The following is a 19,772-nucleotide window of genomic DNA, read 5'->3' as shown; positions in this document are numbered from 1 at the left end:
TTGCAGTCAGTACAGAGGTAAGAAGATTTCAATTTAATTTCAACTTAACCTCCGTCTTTGTCTATTAACACTAGTAGAGGGTGTCTAATAAAATGGTCAAATTTGTAATCTCATTTGTTATAACTAGCACTCTCTTCACAGATGTGATGACTGATTTCTAGCAGCTGAAGGGAAGTCTATTGGATTAACTTTTGTGATTGATTTGCTCTGGGTTCAGTCAGCCTACAAGGCAGATGTGATGGTTGGAAATATAGAGTGTATATCTTGGCAGATGACAAACTCATTCTCTTCCAGAGAGCAAGATATTGTCATGACTTGGGGCAATAGCTCATCATACCAGAAACGAAGTTCCCTCCATGATGTGAATATAGTTCTGCTTTCGTTTAAACTTTTAAGGAATTCACTCTCACTCTATTGCACCAATAATCAACTACCCACGTGTGGATTTTTCTCCTTTGAGGGTTATAATCTTTGCGTGGTCAAGCATAACTTCTGGTTTCACCACTTTGTCAGCAGTGAATGTGTATTCAAAAAAATGATAACTAACTTTACAATGACCCAAATAAACAATAATTGGAAAGTAAATCAGAGTCTGAAAAATGATAACATATTCATACATCCTCAAATAAAACAGAATTGACTTTTTTAATTAGACTTTCCTCTATTCCCTACTATAAAAATATTTTGATGAAAATTTATCTAAGCTACTTAATTCTAAAGGACCCAACAAATTTCAGTTTGCTGACCCTGTTCTATTTACTACTTTGGGAGTCCAGGTAAGCTCTGTGTCATCAGGTGATGTCTGGGAAAAATGACCCAAGGAAAGTTGAGGTGATGGGTCCAACATCTTAGTCAAGGACAGAGTAGAGGCAGGATTTGAACCTAGACATTCTAACTTCTAGCTCTTTCACAAAGCAAGCTTTTTCTATATTATTTTAATACACTTCTTAGTAAACAACATAGATTAATAATTTATGTATTTAGATTACCTTAAAATCATTGGTTCAGTGTTAGTCTTATCAGCCTGTTTAAATCATTAGTTAATTCATTATTAAACTTTTAATATGGAATTGATCCAGTGCTACAAATGAGAAAAATATGGAGAAAAGGATTTGCAAATAAGCAGCAGTCCCGATGTCTGCAGCATATGACATGTGGCTTGACTGTGAGTCATCATTGGCTATCTCTAGTAAGTCCTCAAGTCATGATGAAAGTGATGCCAGCTCTAAGAAAACTGCACTAAAAGTAGAATTAAGATCATTAACATATTCAAACCAGCATAGAGCACACTTGAGAAATGTGGTTATGGGTCATGGAAAGCCAGAATTATGTAGAAGAGTGACATGGTAAGATTTGTGCAATGACAGGGGCTACTTTAGATGCAAAGGGGACAATTAGAAGGCTACTGAGGTAATCTGGACAAAAAGCTGTAAATCACGGTGGCAGTAGGGGGGATAGGGGAGGGGGTGTATTTGAAGAAACTGGGGAGGCCATGGGAGAGGTTGGCTAGTGAGAAATGGGCCAAAGGTGAAAGCAGCTTAGGGGCTGGTTTCCAGTTTTCTGGCACTGCAGACTGGGTAGCAGGAGGTGGCTTTCTCAAGAGGAGAGGTGAGTGGGAAAGAGCAGCGGTGCAGGGGAGGTCATGGTCTTGGGAGTGCTGCTCAGTCTGACTTGCACATATAGGGGATTATTTTAGATTTCTGCAAGAAAATGGGGATTTCTTTTGGATTTCTGCAAGAAAGTGTCCAGCATGTAGTAATATCAATGTGTCTGGGGAGGGGAAAAAAAAAACCATGAGATTTAGCCCAAAAAAATAAATTTGGAGTCATCAGTATCTGTTGGAAATTGAAATGATGCAATTCTGAGGGAGAGATACCAAGGACAGAGCCAAGGAGGACCCTCTCCCCAGGATGCAGCACTTGAGGTCAGGATAGAAGCAGAACAGCCTTCGGGGAGGCTGAAAAGACACCGCAGCGAGGTGGAGGAAACCAGTGGGGACGGCTTTGGGACACCCAAAGCAGGAGGGTTAGAGGCCTTAGGAAGTCAAGGTTATTTCATTCAATCAATAAACCAGTAATTCCCGAGCACCTCGTATGTTCTACACATTGATCTAGGATCTGGAAATTCTGCGTTCACTCTACATGAAGACACAGACAATAAGTGAACAAATTCATAACACAATAATGTAAAGGACTGACTAGAGCTATGAAGGACATAAGGCCATAAAAGGAATTAATATGGCTGGGGGTGATGTAGTCATATCAAAATATCTGAATCATTTACAGAAAAACCCAATATTACAAAGGTATCAACCCTGCCTACAACCACTTTATAAATTTAGTGCAATGCTATTCAAAATCCCAACGTATTTCAGGGGGAAAACTTGACTAACTAAAATAAATGTGAAACACAAAGAGGGAGAAAATAGCCCTAACAGATATGAAAATGTATGATAAAGTTACTATGCTTTGCTGTAGCCACAGGGCAGTAATCTATGAAACGGAACTGGAAGACCCACATGTATAAAAGAAATAAGAAAATGAAAAAGGCCGCATTTTAGATCATTGAAGAAAGGATAGCTTATTCCAGAAACGATCCTGAGATAACTGCCAATCTGTGCAGAAGGAAAAAAGTTACAGGCAACTCTACCACCCTGATTCCTGTCATTCGCCGAAATAAATTCCAGTTGAAATTGAGGCAAAATTGTAAAAGAGGTGAAAATGTGAGAAAATGTGTTTACTATGATATATAAAGTAAAGAAGTTCTTTAAAAGGCCATAGTCATAAATTTTAAAAAGCAACAGGCCGTAAAAAATAAAAAGTAAAAATACAGAGGAAATTATTTATAAATTAGACCCAATTAAAATCATATGGAGTAAGAGACAGTAGAGATAAAGCCAAAAGACAGGTGCCCATTGGGAAGTATTAACGTCTAGAGATATTCAAGTTGCTGTTCTCTCAACGAAAGCTGAGAAAAGACAGGAAATGCTGCAAACTGGGAGAGTGAGCTAAACTTAAGTCACAGGAGATAGGGAGGCGCCGGACCAGGGCCACATGCATGACCAAGAGAAAACCACACGGGCAAGAATTTGGAAAGAGGCAATGGCAGAAAAACAGATAAAATTAGATCAAGAGCATCTGGGAGAAGTTCTGATCAATTGCTTCCTCCACAAGTCCACGTCAGGTTCTTCTTTATGGAGCAGCAGGTTTGTGATGCGTGGATGGATCTGGGGGCTTTCAGGGACAGGTCAGGATGGACACGTGCAAGGTGCTGGCTTTCCCCAAGTAATCCCTACCTTATGGCCCCACCATCCCAAAGGCCATTACAATGAAAAAGGCTCACTGGAGATTGACTGGTGGTTAGATATTGGGGTTGCATGGTTTTAGATGCAAAGCTGGCTCCTTGACTAAACTACAAGCAACTTGAGAGCAGGAATAGTGTCTTACACATGTTCCCAGGTCCTTGCATAATTCGGGATGCATTAAGCACTTAGTAAGCACTAGTTGAATAAAGGGGCAAATGAACACATGAACCCCAGTATCCAATCTCTGCTTACCTCTTAAGGTATCTGGAACCTTGGGCAGTCACTCGGGTCTCTTCCCTTTGACATGGCACCACCTGAAGGACAGTTTTTAAAACGACAGCTGAAGCCTCTGAATATTTCCATGGAGTTGGTACTGCCAATTATAGCATCATCCAGGCTGCCACTTTCTCATTTGCAGGCATAGCACAGCACTGACTTGGAAAGATGTCAGTGGTGGAGAAGCTGACTCCACCTGTCAATGCCTGTCTCTGTGCACAGACAGGACTCCACAGCTCTGCACGTGCTAAGACCCAGTGTGGAGGAAGCAACTGCTGTTTGTTGTTTTTCTTTAATAAAATGATATGAGGGATCTTCTTTGCTATGTTGGATTTAAGAGGTTGATCTCACATCTGGCAGATGGCATTCTGCAAAAGGCAAAGCGACAGACCTGAAGGCAATGCTCCAGCCCAGTCTCATAGTGATCTGACGAAGAAGATAACTGGAATCAGGAGGTGAGGTGATTTACCAAATGAGCAGGTGTAGACTTTGAAAATCACTGAGTTTAGAGTACATGACCTTGGTATATGACAAGTTGACTATAATGATCTGACTAGAAATAATCTTGCCAAAAGCAATTTGATCAATATTAATTACTTAGAAAACAAACTGAACTGAATAAGAAATTGTTGAAATAGATTGATAAAAATACTCCATCTATATATATTTATATAAATATATGTATATTTATATAACATGTTTATATAAATGAATCCAGTATACCAAATATACATATATTTATGGTATATTGGATTTTCCCCAACCTGTTATGCATTTTTAAATATTTTTAAGTGAGAAAATGCTTTGGAAATTATGGTATTCTGGCAAATACCAAAAAATGTTTATTGCCAGATGATGCTCAAAGATAAAGAATAAAGAGAGGCTAAAGAATGACTCAGTAAAGAAACACATTAAAGGGTAGAACAGAAGGAGAAATTAAGAATGAAAAAAGTAAAAAATTTTGTCTAGGGGAAAGAATATAAAAGAGTAATATTAAGACACACACACACAACGCACACGGCAGGTTTGCAGATTTTTTCATTTGGCATTTTTTTTGCTTCATCTGTATTTGGTAGTTCTTCCAATAATCTAGTAAGGAAGTGGATAGTCCCATTCACTTTATTTTAGAAATAAGAATAATGAAGCCTCTGGAGTAAGCAACTTGCACTTTACACAGTTTTTAAGCACCAGACTTGAACTTATGTCCTTCACTATTCCTTCTATTGTGTCTTTCCAGGTCTTCAAAATGGAAAAAGCACGAAACCAGAAGTCTGGACATTTAAATTTATGTCCCGGCTGTCTCTAAATAGATGACCTAACATTACTTTTCTGGGCTCCTTACTTTCATTTGTCAGATATGGGAATGGAACTATTAGAATTTTGCAAAAATGTTTGGTAGTAAGAAACACTGCACACTGTGATACACACATGTAGCTGAAATGAAAGATTGCAAAACTCTGATATTTTCTGGTCTAATCTATATTTTCTAAATGTTGGCCACAACCCACTAAATAGATTTCATGACCCACAAATTCATTACAATTTTGGACTAGATAGATGAGCTCTTTTCCAGTTGTCTTATCATGTGGTCCTACATGTCTAGAGTGAATTTCTGGGACCAGGCCAAACTCATTGGTAGGAAAACTAGGTTTTCTGTTTGGAGAGACTGTCGACCCATCTGAGTCACTGCAGTTGATATGAAAAATCAAAAGCGGCCGGGCGCGGTGGCTCAAGCCTGTAATCCCAGCACTTTGGGAGGCCGAGACGGGCGGATCACGAGGTCAGGAGATCGAGACCATCCTGGCTAACATGGTGAAACCCCGTCTCTACTAAAAAATACAAAAAAAAAAAAATAGCCAGGCGTGGTGGCGGGCGCCTGTAGTCCCAGCTACTCGGGAGGCTGAGGCAGGAGAATGGCGTGAACCCGGGAGGTGGAGCTTGCAGTGAGCCGAGATCGCGCCACTGCACTCCAGCCTGGGTGACAGAGCAAGACTCCGTCTCAAAAAAAAAAAAAAAGAAAAGAAAAATCAAAAGCACTCCAGAGAGGTAACAAAATCACAACAGGAGAAAACCAGCTGGCCTGCTATCAACCTTCTCCAGCCCAGCTCCCACCCAAGCCACTGGGTCATCCAATCCAGTTCAAAGCAGTGACTTTCAAATAAGAAGGCTTAATAATAATGCTGATGCATTACCTGTAGATACTAGTGATTTTATTTTTGAGATGCTTTCAATATCATTCCAAAATGGTTTTCTGGGATGAGTTAGGTATTATTATTCCCTTTGCACAGATTAGAAAACTGAGATGCTAAAAGGTTAAATGAATCATCGAACACAATGCTTTAGGCAGTGTTTTACATAAATATTTGAAAATATGATTGAATTATGCTGCACATATAAAAGGTCACAGAATAAGTCAACAATAGTAAGAACTGATTTCCTCACTCCAACTCAAGCTCTTACATCTATCCTACACTGTCTGAGTCACACCAAAAGTAAACTCAAAAATACCTTTAAGTGGGCCCTCTTTCTAGGTCTGATTTTAAAAAAACGTTCGAAACACATAAAAAAATTAAAAATTTTGACATGTACACATGGATATATATCTTTACACATACACCTTGGCTTTACAAATTTAATTTTTATTTTATATTTGTTTTGATACCTTTTAATTATTTAAAACAGGCGAACCAAACATAGATTTCATTTCTTATAAGTGTGATTTTGCTTCAAGAGGGGAATTTGAAATTATCCTTCCAATTCCTAAGGTTCCATAATTTAAATAAAGCATTTAAAAATTTTTCTCTACTGATTGCTTTTGCAGTCACACGAATATGGTGTGTGTTTTCTTAAAGACAGTTCTTGGGAGTGCTTATTCTTTTGTTAATTTATTCCAACAATATTTGAGTGCTCTTATGGGCAGGCACTGTACAGTCTTCGGAGAACACAGAGGTGAATAAAATATCATTCTTGATTTCTCCAAGGAGTTCATCATCTAACGGTATAGAGAGGCACATGAACAAACAATAGAATAAGCTAATAGCAGAGGCAGGAGACGAATTCTAAAGATATAAAGATATTACTTCCCATGGCTATTTTTCCCTGTGAAAAAAATTCACATCTTCTGACACTGAGCAGAATAAACAACACAGTTGTACAGAAAGTACAACAGGTACACTACGAAACACAGTCTGTCCTGAAAAACAATCAATATACTAGTACAATGAGAATACACTAGTTAAATAAAAATGAGTCCCATAAATACTTGTTGGTCCAGTCTTTGCAACTGACCATTAATTCCTATTGAATCTTAAGTACTGAGCTAAAAGAGTGAGCACAGTCCTGGGTATTTGCAATCTAAGTTCCTCGAGCCGTCCCTCATGGCTACGTGAGCACTCACTGTAATTTTCCAGGCATCTGTTCCATCTGGACTAACATCTTAAGAGTTTTGTTCATCTGCTTTCCAGGTAGGCCGGTCAAACCACCCTGCTGCTTGGCTGCGTAAATGAACCCGCAGCCCGGTGATGACAAATTCATTTCACCCTCTCTTGAGTAATTTACAATTGAACCAGATATCAAGCTGGGGAGACACATGACAGCAGATAATTCCGCAGGACCCACAAGGAGCTGGCCTAGTTAATGTGGAACTCCTGTGCTTTCAGAGTCCCGTTTCAGAAAATCCCACCTTCCTAGAAAGACGGCTCAGAAATCCAGCCCTGAGTGAGGTCAAGCAGACAGGTGATGGCTGTGATCGGATTACTGCCTAACCCCAAAATAACTCAGTGTTTAGTTCCAGACAGACAGCAGAGGATTTCATACCTCCAGGAGTGATGGCCACGCGTGGTGTCCCCATCCTCCATCACAGTGGGCTAAGCCATGCAGCTGGCCTGCTGTGCAGGAAAACCAGGTCGTGGGCTGTGTCTGGTCTCCCCAGCGGGAGAGCTCTGCGTGGAAGGCTGTGTCTACAGAGACGGATCCCTCCGCCCAGGGCAGCCACATGACACCTGGGGCAGCCCGAGTCCCCAGACTGCTGTAGGCACAGCAAGAAGCCTCTGTTATTTATACCAGTGTGCTGGACATCGATTTCCACTTTCCCTGGGTGCTGTAATGGCAAAGGCATTGGTTGTGTGATACGCCTTTGAGGAACTAGGAAGGTTCTGCTCAGACCCCACGCTGAACACCACCCAATATCTCCTCTCTTGGTCTGTTGATAGTTGCCTAAAAAAAAACCCTTCATTTTTAAAGAGCTTCATTTTTAAAGATAAAAAAAATTTTTGTTTTAAATTGTGAACATGTGATTATAATTGAGTAGCTCAGATTATTTTCAAAATGACAAATTAGTAGGTGCCTATTTTAAAAAGTAGAGAGATGAAGACTTTGGAGGGGCATTGGGCACTGGCAAGTGGCTACAGACAGGTTTTTATTTCTCTGGGCCTCAGTTTCCCCATCTGTTAAACGAGGGGGTTGACTAGACTGTGGATAGGGCCCCTTTCAGTTTGTTCAAACCGTAATACCAAAACTAAATTCTGTCTAGGTGAGGAAAACAAATTTACCAATTTTACCTTGCCCTTGGCTTAAAAGCAAAAATAGCCTCAGATGCCTCCCAGACTGGCTTGGGAAGGGGTTTAGACCTGTACATGGATCCTCAACAAAGCCTGGTTTGAAGGGCTCGAAGTTCACTTCCCAAAAATATGATTTCTACTGGCATTTTTTTAAAAAGTATTTTTTAGTAGAGACGGCATCTCACTCTGTTGCCCAGGCTGGTCTTGAACTCCTGGTCTTAGGCCATCCTCTCACCTCAGCCTCCCTCCCAAAGTGCTGGGATTACAGACGTGAGCCACCACACCAGGCTCAATGGCTTTTTTCTTTTTTCCTTTTTTTTTTTTTTTTTTTTGAGATGGAGTTTCGCTCTTGTCGCCCAGGCTAGAGTGCAATGGTGCAATCGCGGCTCACTGCAACCTCCGCCTCTTGGGTTCAAGCGATTCTCCTGCCTCTGCCTCCTGAGTAAATGGGATTACAGACACCTGGCTTAATTAATTTTTTGTATTTTTAGTAGGGATGGGCTTTCATGGTGCTTGCCAGGCTGGTCTTGAATGCCTGACCTCGTGATCTGCCCACCTCGGCATCCCAAAGTGCTGGGATTATGGGAGTGAGCCGCCGCACCAGGCCTCATTGGCATTTTTTAATGCCTAAACTTATAATTTTCATCCTAACAATGTTCTCCTGCGTCACCTATACCGTTGTATTGGCTTCCCTGATTTGGATTTTTCTTTCCTCCAAACCATGACAAAATTTACCCTTCCATCACCATGTCACTGTTGCCACCTACAGGGGTTCTTGCAAAAGAAGGGGTTAAGTGCCTGGAACTCAAGACCTGCTGTGATGTGGCTCCCAGCACAGTCCCTTCAGGCAGCCAGGACCTCTCCTGTCCCACCTCAACTCCATCTCTGCCTCTGTTTCTTCAGCAGCCCCAGTCCTTACAACTAGACCCACAGCCCCATGCTACTTGGGAGCTAAAACTGACTTTCTAGGTTGATTATAATCACACCTTCCTTTCATTCTTACAATCTAATTTTCTTTTCTCTTAAAAATTATTTATTTATTTTAATGACATATAATGGTTACACGTATTTTTGGGGTACAGGTGATCTTTTGATACCTTTATACAATGTGTCATGATCCACTCAGGGTAATTGAGTTATCAGTCACCTCGAACATGTATGTTTTTGTGTACCTGTTGGGATCATTACAAATTTTCTCTCCTAGCTACTCTGGAATACACAGTAAGTTATTGTTAGCTATAATTTCCCTACTGGCAACCTGGTGTTTATACATTCTTTCAGACTCACTTCAAACCCTCTCTCTTTTGTAATAGCTTCATGACTCTCCCCACTGCCCCCCTTTAACTTCTAGAATTTTTTTTTTTTTTATCCCTAGTAGAGACAGGGTTTCACTGTGTTAGCCAGGATGGTCTCGATCTCCTGACCTCATGATCCACCCGCCTTGGCCTCCCAAAGTGCTGGGATTACAGGAGTGAGCCACTGCACCCGGCCTAGAAATTTTCTTAATCTTATATTCCATACTACAAAAACTAACAATGGATTGCATTCCTCCTTGTGTTTGCTTTCCTGGGTGTCTATTTCACCTAAAGATTCTTAGGAGATCCGGGTCAGCGCCGATTGCGTCTTCTGCTTTGTTTTGCGATTAGGATAGCTCCTGACGTTGTGCTGGGAATGCCAGATTTTTCAAACAGACTCTATTTGATGAATAATAATATTTCTGTGTCCTGTTTTTTCCATAACGTCCCTTTGCTTTCCTCCCAGAGACATAACCTAAAATGAGAGGAAACAAGCTCAGGTGGTGGCCAGTTCCAAGATGTGAAACTGTAAGGAATCAAAGGCAGGAGGCAACACTGCCTGTGGTCTGGTATTAGCATTCAGTGCAAACAGGGGCAGAACACCTTCTTTTGTACTTCAGTGCAGTGACCATCCACATCAAGGCAGGAGACCGAGGACGTCTCGCCCATGGCCTGGAGAGCAATGTAACCCAAACTCAAGAATGAGAATGAACTGGGACAGGGACAGGGCCAGCTTCATGGTGGATGATGAGTGCAGTGTGTGCAGGAGGGACTCACACTTGGTTTAACACTCTGCTGTTCTGTTGCCATCTTGAAATTCTTAATAGTTTAATAGTTTTTTGTGGGTTTTTTTTGTTTTTTTTTTGTTTTTTTTCAGACAGGGTCTTACTCTCTTGCCCAGGCTGGAGTGCAATGTTGTCATAGCTCACTGCAGCCTTGAATACCTGAACTCGAGGGATCCTCCCACCTAGGCCCCTAGAGTATCTGGTGTCCGCCACCATGCCCGGCTAATATTTTTTAAGTTTTATCTAGAGACGGGGTCTCACTATGTTACCCAGGCTGGTCTCCAACTCTGAGACTCAAACTATCTTTTCATCTCAGCCACCCAAAGCACTGGGATTATAGGGGTGAGCCAAGACTCCTGGCCTTAATAGTTTTCTTTTTTCTTTTCTTTTCTTTTTTTTTTTTTTTTTTTTTTTTTTTTTTTTTTTTTTTTTTTGATGTAGAGTCTTGCTCTGTCTCCCAGGCTGGCATGCAGTGGTATGATCTTAGACCACTGCAGCCTCTGCCTCCTTGGTTCAAACCATTCTCCTGCCTCAGCCTCCTGAGTAGCTGGGATTACAGGCACCCACCATCACACCTGGCTAATTTTTGTATCTTTAGTAGAGACTGTGTTTCACCATGTTGGGCAGGCTGGGCTCGAACTCCTAACCTCAAGTGATCCACCCACCTCAGCCTCCAAAAGTGCTGGGATTACAGGCGTGAGCTAGCACAGCTGGCCATGGCCTTAAGAGTTTTGTTTAACACGATGTCTGCATTTTCATTTTGTACCAGACCCTGAAAATTATGTACCTGGTCCTGACTCAGACATATTCACAACACACAATGGCCCACGTGAGAACTCCAGTAACATCTTGGCAGAGGCATTGGACCTAAAGAGCCACCACTGGACGTGACAGAAGAGAAGAGTCCCACGTAGTGGCCCGGAAATCTGCATTTGTGAGTGCACATCAGGCACCACCTCAAACCCCAGGAACCATGGGGGCAGAGTGGAGAGTCGGCTTCCTGCAATTCTGCAGACGGGTGGTGAACAGAAGAAAAACTCTTTCCGTTATTGTTACTATAAACCCATATTGTAATCCCTTGGTAATGGCCACCTGAGGAAAAAATAGGCTTCAGTTAAAAAGAAAAAAGAAACTGGCTTGAGAGAGAAAAACCATAGCATTCAGAAATGAAATAACTTTGAAAACATTTACTCTCTCAGATATCCAAGGGGGGCTGTTAGAGACAAGGCTTATGCCAGACTTACAATCTCCCATATATATTCTAAAAATTTTTCGGTATTCTTTTGGAAAAGAAAAGCAAAAGAATTCAAGTATTCACCCAGGAAATACTACAACTAGGCTATTGTGTTTGGGCTCATATACACACAGAAACACAGAGAAATCAGCACGAACTCCTTTTGCAAACCAGTTAATGTGGCTGTGCCAAAGAACCAGCATATCTGAGAGTGTGGCACATACTTGGGTCTCCGTGAGTATTTGCTACATGAGTGGATCTGGCGTTCTGATCAGCAAACTTCCAGAGCCCAGGAACATTCCTGAAACCTGGTAAGTACACAGGAGTAGGAACACTCACAGTAGAGGGAAAAACAAAAAGATAAACAAGCCGAGAACCTGCCATTATTCATCAAAACTAGAAAGAGATAAGGAAATACGGAGGCAAGAAATGCACGTCATTATTATAGCACTGCTAAGACGACTACTGCTGATGGCCAAAGCCCATGGAAGATTCCCCATGAACGCTTGTAAAAATCACTGCACATGTGTTAACTGCTTTGATATTTTCATATGAAGTGGAAAATATGATCTGTAATTCACAGAATGAGAAAGCGGAGGCACAGAGGGATCGAGTCACTTGCCCCAGATCACAGGGCTGGTAACTGAAGTTAAGGAGTCCAGTTCTAGGTTGAAATTCGACGTGACTTTTCAGGCCTGACCACAGGTGATTACAAAGGCTTTATCCAGCAAGCCTCATAGGGAACAGGGCCGGCCCTCCCCGCAGCAGGCTTCATGTCCAGCCAGGGCATGGCAAGCTCTTCAGGGAGCTGGGACCCTGATGGTCAGCCAGGCTCTCACACAGCTGCGTTCCTAGCCCGGGAATCTTCATTCCTAGGTATGTACCTGAGGCTTTCAGCTGAGGTCTTCCTCGGGGGCCTCTGCAGAGTCTCCTTATCAGGAGGAGTGGGTGGCGGGCTGGGGACTGAAGACCCTTTGCCCCACTCTGACTCAGTGCTCAGGACTCTTCCACTCCTATCCCCTGCCCTCCTCGTCTCCACAGCCCCAGGGTCTATTAAACTGCCAGAGCCTTTTGTTCGGGGACTCCCTCAATAGTGAGATGACCCCATGTCTGTGCAGATCCACCAGCACACCATCCCACAGTGGGGACGAACAGAACGGTGGGAGGTGACGCCTTCCCGGGTCAGCCCCCTGCTCATGCCATCACAGTGAGTGAGCCAGTCCCACGGAGGGAGGAACAGAAAGTTAGGAGGCAATGCCTTCCCGGATCGTGCCATCACAGTGGGTAAGCCAATCCCGTAGGAAGGAGGAAGAGAACAGTGCGAGGTGGCGCCTTCCTGGGTCAGCCCCCTGCTCATGCCATCACAGTGAGTGAGCCAGTCCCACGGAGGGAGGAACAGAAAGTTAGGAGGCAATGCCTTCCCGGATTGTGCCAGTGGGTGAGCCAATCCTGTAGGAGGGAGGAACAGAACAGTGCGAGGTGGCACCTTCCTGGGTCAGCCCCCCTGCTCGTGCCATTACGGTGGGTGACCCAACCCCACAAGAGGGAGAACAGAAAGTTAGGAGGTGACACCTTCCCGGGTCAGCCTCCTGCTCATGCTGTGACAGTGAGTGAGCCAATCCCATGGAGGGAGGAACAGAATGGTGGGAGGTGACGCCTTCCTGGATCAGCCCCCTGCTCGTGCCATGACAATGAGTGAGCCAATCCCATGAAGGGGGGAACAAAATGATGGGAAGTGACACCTTCCCGGGTCACCCTCCTGCTAGTGCCATCACAGTGAGTGAGCCAATCCCGTAGGAGAGAGGAACAGAATGATGGGAGGTGATGCCTTCCTGGGTCAGCCCCTGCTTGTGCCATCAGAGTGGGTGACCTAATCCCACAGGAGGGAAAACAGAAAGTTGGGAGGTGACACCTTCCCTGGTCACCCTCCTGCTCATGCCATGATGGCGAGTGACCCAACCCCGTGGAGGGAGGAAAAGAATGATGGGAGGTGACGCCTTCCTGGGTCAACCCCCTGCTCTGCTCGTGCCATCACAGTGGATGGCCCAAGGCTCACCTCTTTCATTCTGGTTTGCATGCAGTGAGCTCCAGCATGGGCAGCTCAGCTCTCTCTCCCGCTCAGCTGAACTCCTGACAGAGGTCCGCTTCAGTTTGTTGTTGTTGCTGTTGTCCACCTCTAATGAATGTCACATGAGATGAAACAAGGGTGCTGTAAATGCCCGAAGGAGGAACCTGTTGAGCTGGCTCAGTCTTTCCTGAAGAAGCCCCATCGCTGGGCTGGGGTGCTGGCGCTTGTCTTAAGGTGTCCTGCAAGCTGTGGGAAGAATAGGCTCAGGAGCTCCCGGACCAGACGCATTGTCACCGCGCAGGTGATACCTAATTTGTTAAAGAGATACCTGTCATTGGCAGGCGATGCTGGCTTCCTTCAGCCTCTGTGCATAACTGAGATAGAATTTAGCAAGAATATCATTTCCTCATTTTTGTAACTTAAGTGCCTTTCCCCTGCATGTCAACATCACCAGGGAAGCCTACTGGGCACCAACCTATGAACAGGGGCTTGGCATAGGTGAACACGGCAAAAAGATACTAGTAAAGCTGAAATTTCTTTTCAAATGAATCAACTTTCTGCCGGGCGCGGTGGCTCACGCCTGTAATCCCAGCACTTTGGGAGGCTGAGGCGGGTGGATCACGAGGTCAGGAGATCGAGACCATCCTGGCTAACACGGTGAAATCCTGTCTCTACTAAAAATTCAAATGAATCAATTTTCTGCCCTTTGACCAAAGAGAAACAACCGGCAGGACGATCTAACAAATGAATAGAGTTTCTCTTTACAATTCTACTCTGAGGGATTATTTTTATTAATTTAAGTCCTTTTCCTCGTTAGTTTTAATTATACATGTAAGGCATATTCATTTTAGAAAAATGTAAAACATAAGTAATAATAATAACAATAGTAAATTACTTAACACACCACTGCCCAGACAAATTCACCATTGACATTTAACTGTATGGATGTACATGATTTTTCATTGAATGTGTCATGAACTTCTCTCTATTACCTATACATATTTATATATGAAAATAATCTGCTCAATGAATTGTAAATAAGAGACATACATTTGAAATTTAAGCATGCGGCTAAGTCTAGAGCACACAGCTATAAGTTAAAGAAAACTTACTTCACAGCAGTGATTCCCATTTTTGAGAGGAAGGACCCATGCCTGAAAATGCAGATCGTTCATGCCTGGGGCCACTAGTCCACAGAAGAGGGTCCTGTCCCTGTTGCCTGTTCCACATTGACCATTCTGGTATGGCTGAAAGAGGCTTATCCCATTAACTGAGGGCAGAATTCAAGACTGAGTTATCTACATTCTTGCTAACAAAAGTGTTTTGTATTAACTGAAAAAAATTAAGCAAAGCTTAATTTCTCTAAATGAAGTTCAACGTGTATTTAAAGACATGATCTTCAGCTGGGCACAGTGGCTCATGCCTGTAATCCCAGCACTTTAGGAGGCCAAGGCGAGTGGATCACCTGAGGTCAGGAGTTCAAGACCAGCCTGGCCAATATGGTGAAACCTCGTCTCTACTAAAAATACAAAAATTAGCTGGGTGTGGTGGCGGGTGCCTGCAGTCCCAACTACTCGGAAAGCTGAGGCAGGAGAATCGCTTGAACCTGGGTGGTGGAGGTTACAGTGAGCTGAGATTGCACTACTGTACTCCAGCCTGGGCAACACAGCAAGACTCCATCACAAAAAATATATTAAAGACACAGTCTTCAGAGATAATCCTGGTTGCAACAAAAAGCAATCTGCCACTTCTCCCCGTGTAAGAATGGCGGATACGGGATCCACTCGCCTGACATTGAAAGAAAAATAACGCCTACCGCGTATGGAACCATTTTAGGGGCAGACCTTATGCCTCATGCTAGACGCTTTAATATCTCTTACATCATGTAATCATCAATTCTGGGGAAGAGGCATTATTAACACAATATTATAGATAAGATGATTATGGCAGAACTAAGATAAGTAATAGCTTAGGCAATGTCACACAGCCTCAGGGACAGAGACAGAACTTACTCTGGTGCAGTCTGGCTCCAAGGTCAGTGTCTTTCCATAAACTTAACCTGGGCATCCCATTGCTGTAACAGACTCACCCTGGGAGGAACTGAGTGATTATTTACAAAGTAAAGTTGGTGGCAGCTCTTCACTTAACAGTAGCGCGTGGGTATCCTCTGCTCTGCCAGTCTAAAAGTGCTAGAAAGTAGACTGATTCTTGGCCAGGTGTGGCGGCTCATGCCTGTAATCCCTGCACTTTGGGAAGCCAAGGCGGGTGGGTCACCTGAGGTCAGGAGTTTGAGAACAGCCTGGTCAACATGGTGAAACCCCGTCTCTACTAAAAATACAAAAATTAGCCGGGCATGGTGGCAATCACCTGTAACAGCAGCTACTCAGGAGGCTGAGGCAGCAGAATTGCTTGAACGCAGGTGGCAGAGGTTGCAGTGAGCCGAGATCACACTACTGCACTCCAGCCTGGGCAACAAAGCGAGATTCTGTCTCAAAAAAAAAAAAAAGAAAAAGAAAAAGAAAATAGACTGATTCAGAGTTCAAGCCACTGACCATCCTTGGAGAAAGAGACTTTCTCAGGAACCCCAATAATTAAACAGATTAACATCCACTCAAAAGACCCTGAGAAATAGAGTTCAAATGCTTTTTAAAAAATTTACCTTATTTCAAGGAATATTATAATTAGAAGAGATTATCTCTATCAAGAGATTTAAATATTTTCATATCCTAGAAATTTAACCATATGAATTAATAGAAAAAAAGTTAAAATATAAACACCTCCATGAGAGGATTATTTATAATTACAAAAGCAACAATAAGGTACTGTAAACTTTTAACAATGAATAAATACACTCATATGGTGGAATGCAGACAAATGTCAACAAAACTTGATTGGAATATAGAAAATATTTATAACACGATATGAAAAACCCAAGACTGTATTTATAGCCTGAGCTTAAAATGTAAAACAATATGTGTAACAACAGACTGGGAGAGAATCCACCCACAGACAAGCAGGTGTCCTCTCAGGGCAGTGCAATTACAGGTACAGTTTTCCCCCTTACACTCCTATGCACATGTTCTTTTTTGCTTTATTGAGCATATGTTAAATTTAAGAAAAGAAAAAAAAACATAAAATTTCAATTTGGAACCACAAGCTAGTCATTTTTACCAGTTTCCCTCAAATTGTTATAGGTGTGTGCTCACTTGGGAACTTGTTGAAAATTCAGATTCTGATTAATTTTGCAGCAAATTCTGAGATTCTAGATTTATGTTGATGCTGTGGGTCGGGGACCACAGCTGGAGGGTGGTTTCATGTACAACACACAAGTAAGAATCATTGCAGATCCCCTTAAGTTAGAGATTTGGAGACCAGAAGCTTCCCTTGTAAGTTCTTTCCTTATAACCCGAATCTGGAAGTGTCATTGAATAGCTCCCTGCGCCTCTCGTGTTGTGATGCCAGCCTGTTCCTTTCCTAGCTGAGCTCTGTTCTGCATGAATTTCAAAATCTGCAGCCCAGCTCCTGAGGTTTTCTTCTCCTGAGTAACCTTCCTTTGCCCCTGTTTTGAAATTAAATTCCTTTTGTTCTGCTCATGTTGGCGCAAAAATCTTCTCAAGTCAGTTTAAGAAAACCATCACTAAAACAATTTTCTTGAGGAGTGTAATTATAAAGCTAGTAATTAGACTCCACTAAATGAATAGTGTAGTGGTTAGATTACATTTAGACAAGCACCACATACCCCATTCTGTTTTAATCCCTCCCTTAATTGCAATCCTGTTTGTTTGCATAAAAGGGCTTTAAATGGTAATGATAAGACTATCATATATACTCTTGTAAGATTACGCCACTTATAAATCGAGGGAGATTTGGTATACACTGTGTTACCCATGATCTTATCCATGGTGGCAGATGTAGGGGAGGGTGGAGGAACTTCTCCAGCATTGTGTCAATGTGGTAAAGGAATGCTAGAATTCAACCTGTGGAAGTGATGTGAGAAATCTTACATCTTACACTGTGGAAGTGATGTGAGGGTCTTTCTTAGCACATCTACCAGATGGCACCATGGCACCATAAAGGGCCTATCTGAAGCTCTGCCCAGCTTGCCACATCATCTCCCCAGCAGAATCATGCCCTTGACTCTCTGTGTTGATTGTTTTAGTGCTTAGATTTGTGGTGCATTTAGTAACCTGTTTATCTTCTCTATTTGCTCCAAGGCACCTGCAGCTTTCTCAAAGCACGACCAGTGCTCTACTCCTCCCATTCGAGACAGCCACATCTTTTTGTGCAGTGCCAGCCCTGTCTCTGAGACCAGTAGTGAAAGTGGAGGCTGCAGTAAACGGATTTGGCCATATTGGGCATCCGGTCACCATGGCTGCTTTTAACTCCGACCAAGTGAATATTGTCCACTCTCAATGACCCCTTCATCGACCTCAACTACATGGTACACATATTCCAGTATGAGTCCACACATGGCAAGTTCCACAGCTACATCAGCCTTGAGAATGGAAGCTTATCATCAATGGAAATCACATCATCACCTCTCAGGAGTGCAATCCCACCAAAATCAAATGGGCTGATGCTGATGTTGATTATGTCATTGAATCCACTGACATCTTCACCACCTTGGAGAAGGCTGGGGCTCACCAAGATGGGGGAGCCAAAAGGGTCATCATCTCTACCTGATCTGCTGATGCTTCCGTGTTTGTAATGGACACAAACCATGAAAGGTAAGCAAATAACCTCATGGTGATCAGGAATGCTTCCTGCACAACCAACTGCTTAGTCCCCCAGATCAAGGTCATCCATGACAACCTCAGCATCATAGAGGGACTCGTGACCACAGTTCATGCCATCACTGCCACCCAGAAAACTGTGGTTGACCCCTGTGGGAAACTGTGGCATGAAGGCTATAGGGTTCTCCAGAACATAATCCCTGCCTCTAATGGCACTCCCAAGGCTGTGGGCAAGGTAATCTCTGAGCAAGAATCTCACTGGCATGGCCTTCTGTGTTCCTACTGCCAACATGTCGGTCACAGAACTAATCTGTCTGGGGAAACCTGCTAAATATGAGGACTTCAAGAAGGTGGTGAAGCAGGCATCAGAGGGCCCTCAAGGGCACCATGGGCTACACTGAGCACCAGGCTGCCTCCTCTGAGTTTAACAGTGACACACACTCTCCCACCTTCTATGCTGAGCAGACATTGTCCTCAATGACCACTTTGTCAAGCTCATGTTTTGGTATGACAATGAATTTGGCTACAGTAACAGGGAGCCTTATGGTCCACATGGCCTTCAAGGAAGAAGAGACCCCAGACCACCAGCTCCAGCGAGACAACAAGAGGAAAAGAGACCCTCAGCTGCCGTGGAATCCCTGCTCCCACTCAGTCCCCACCACACTGAGAATCCCCCCTCAACACAGTTTCCACTCTAGAACCCCTGAAGAACAAGGGGACTAGGGAGCCTCACCCTCTCACTTACCATCAATAAAGTCCCCTGTACTCAGCCAAAAAAAAGCCCCCCAAAAGCTCCTGTGGCAGGAACGGAGCTCCCCCAGCACGAGCATCTCTTCAGGAGTCTGCACGTGCAGTTGACCCACAGTGAAATATGCAACGACTCACATCCTGCAAAGCTTCACTCTGTATCCAGGAACCACTCAATTCACCCAAATTTCCCCTGAAGATGATATATGCCTTTGACCTGTCTCATATCATCCAAAGGACAAAAAGTTCCTAATAACTAATAGTCATTGGGTGTTCAACACTGTGACATGTTTAGATGCCTTATACCATTCCATTTGTCCTATAAGCCCTGTTTCATAGGTGAAAACAGGCTCAGAGAAGGTATGTAATTCATTCAAGTTCAACCAGCGAAGGAAGCAGAGCAGAGATTGCAACTCATGCTTTTCTAACTCCAGGGTCCAAATTGTTAGCCACTATGCTCAACCAGTGAAGCACATTCTCAGGTTGCCAGCCCATTTTTATTTTATGGTGCCTAAGCCCTCAGCTCTCCTTCCACATGCCTCCCTCCAACTTAGGAAAGTCTTCAGCCTCTCTGATTGGTGAAGCGTTGAATGCCTCCTGCAAAATTTAGATGGCCTATGATTTCGTTGAGAAAGACCATGCCTCGCAAGAGCTGTGAGGCCTGACTGAGGCCACAAAGCCAGAGAATCTGCAGTTGTGTTTTCTTGTCTAACAGTGCTGAGCTTCATAGCTTTCCACAGGGTGGTGGGGAAAATATTATGCTAAGAGCAT

At 43.3% G+C, this 19,772-nt stretch overlaps 1 pseudogene; it reads left to right on the top strand.

The window, feature by feature from the left end:
* Positions 1–17,874: 17,874 nt before the first annotated feature.
* LOC144331414 (glyceraldehyde-3-phosphate dehydrogenase pseudogene) lies at positions 17,875–18,977 on the top strand (annotated as a pseudogene).
* The last annotated feature ends 795 nt before the right edge of the window (positions 18,978–19,772 follow it).

This window comes from Macaca mulatta, chromosome 9 (genome assembly GCF_049350105.2).
Source record: "Macaca mulatta isolate MMU2019108-1 chromosome 9, T2T-MMU8v2.0, whole genome shotgun sequence".
NCBI lineage: Eukaryota > Metazoa > Chordata > Mammalia > Primates > Cercopithecidae > Macaca > Macaca mulatta.
The sequence above is the reverse complement of the archived record's forward strand: the minus strand, read 5'-3'. Positions and strand labels throughout refer to the sequence as shown.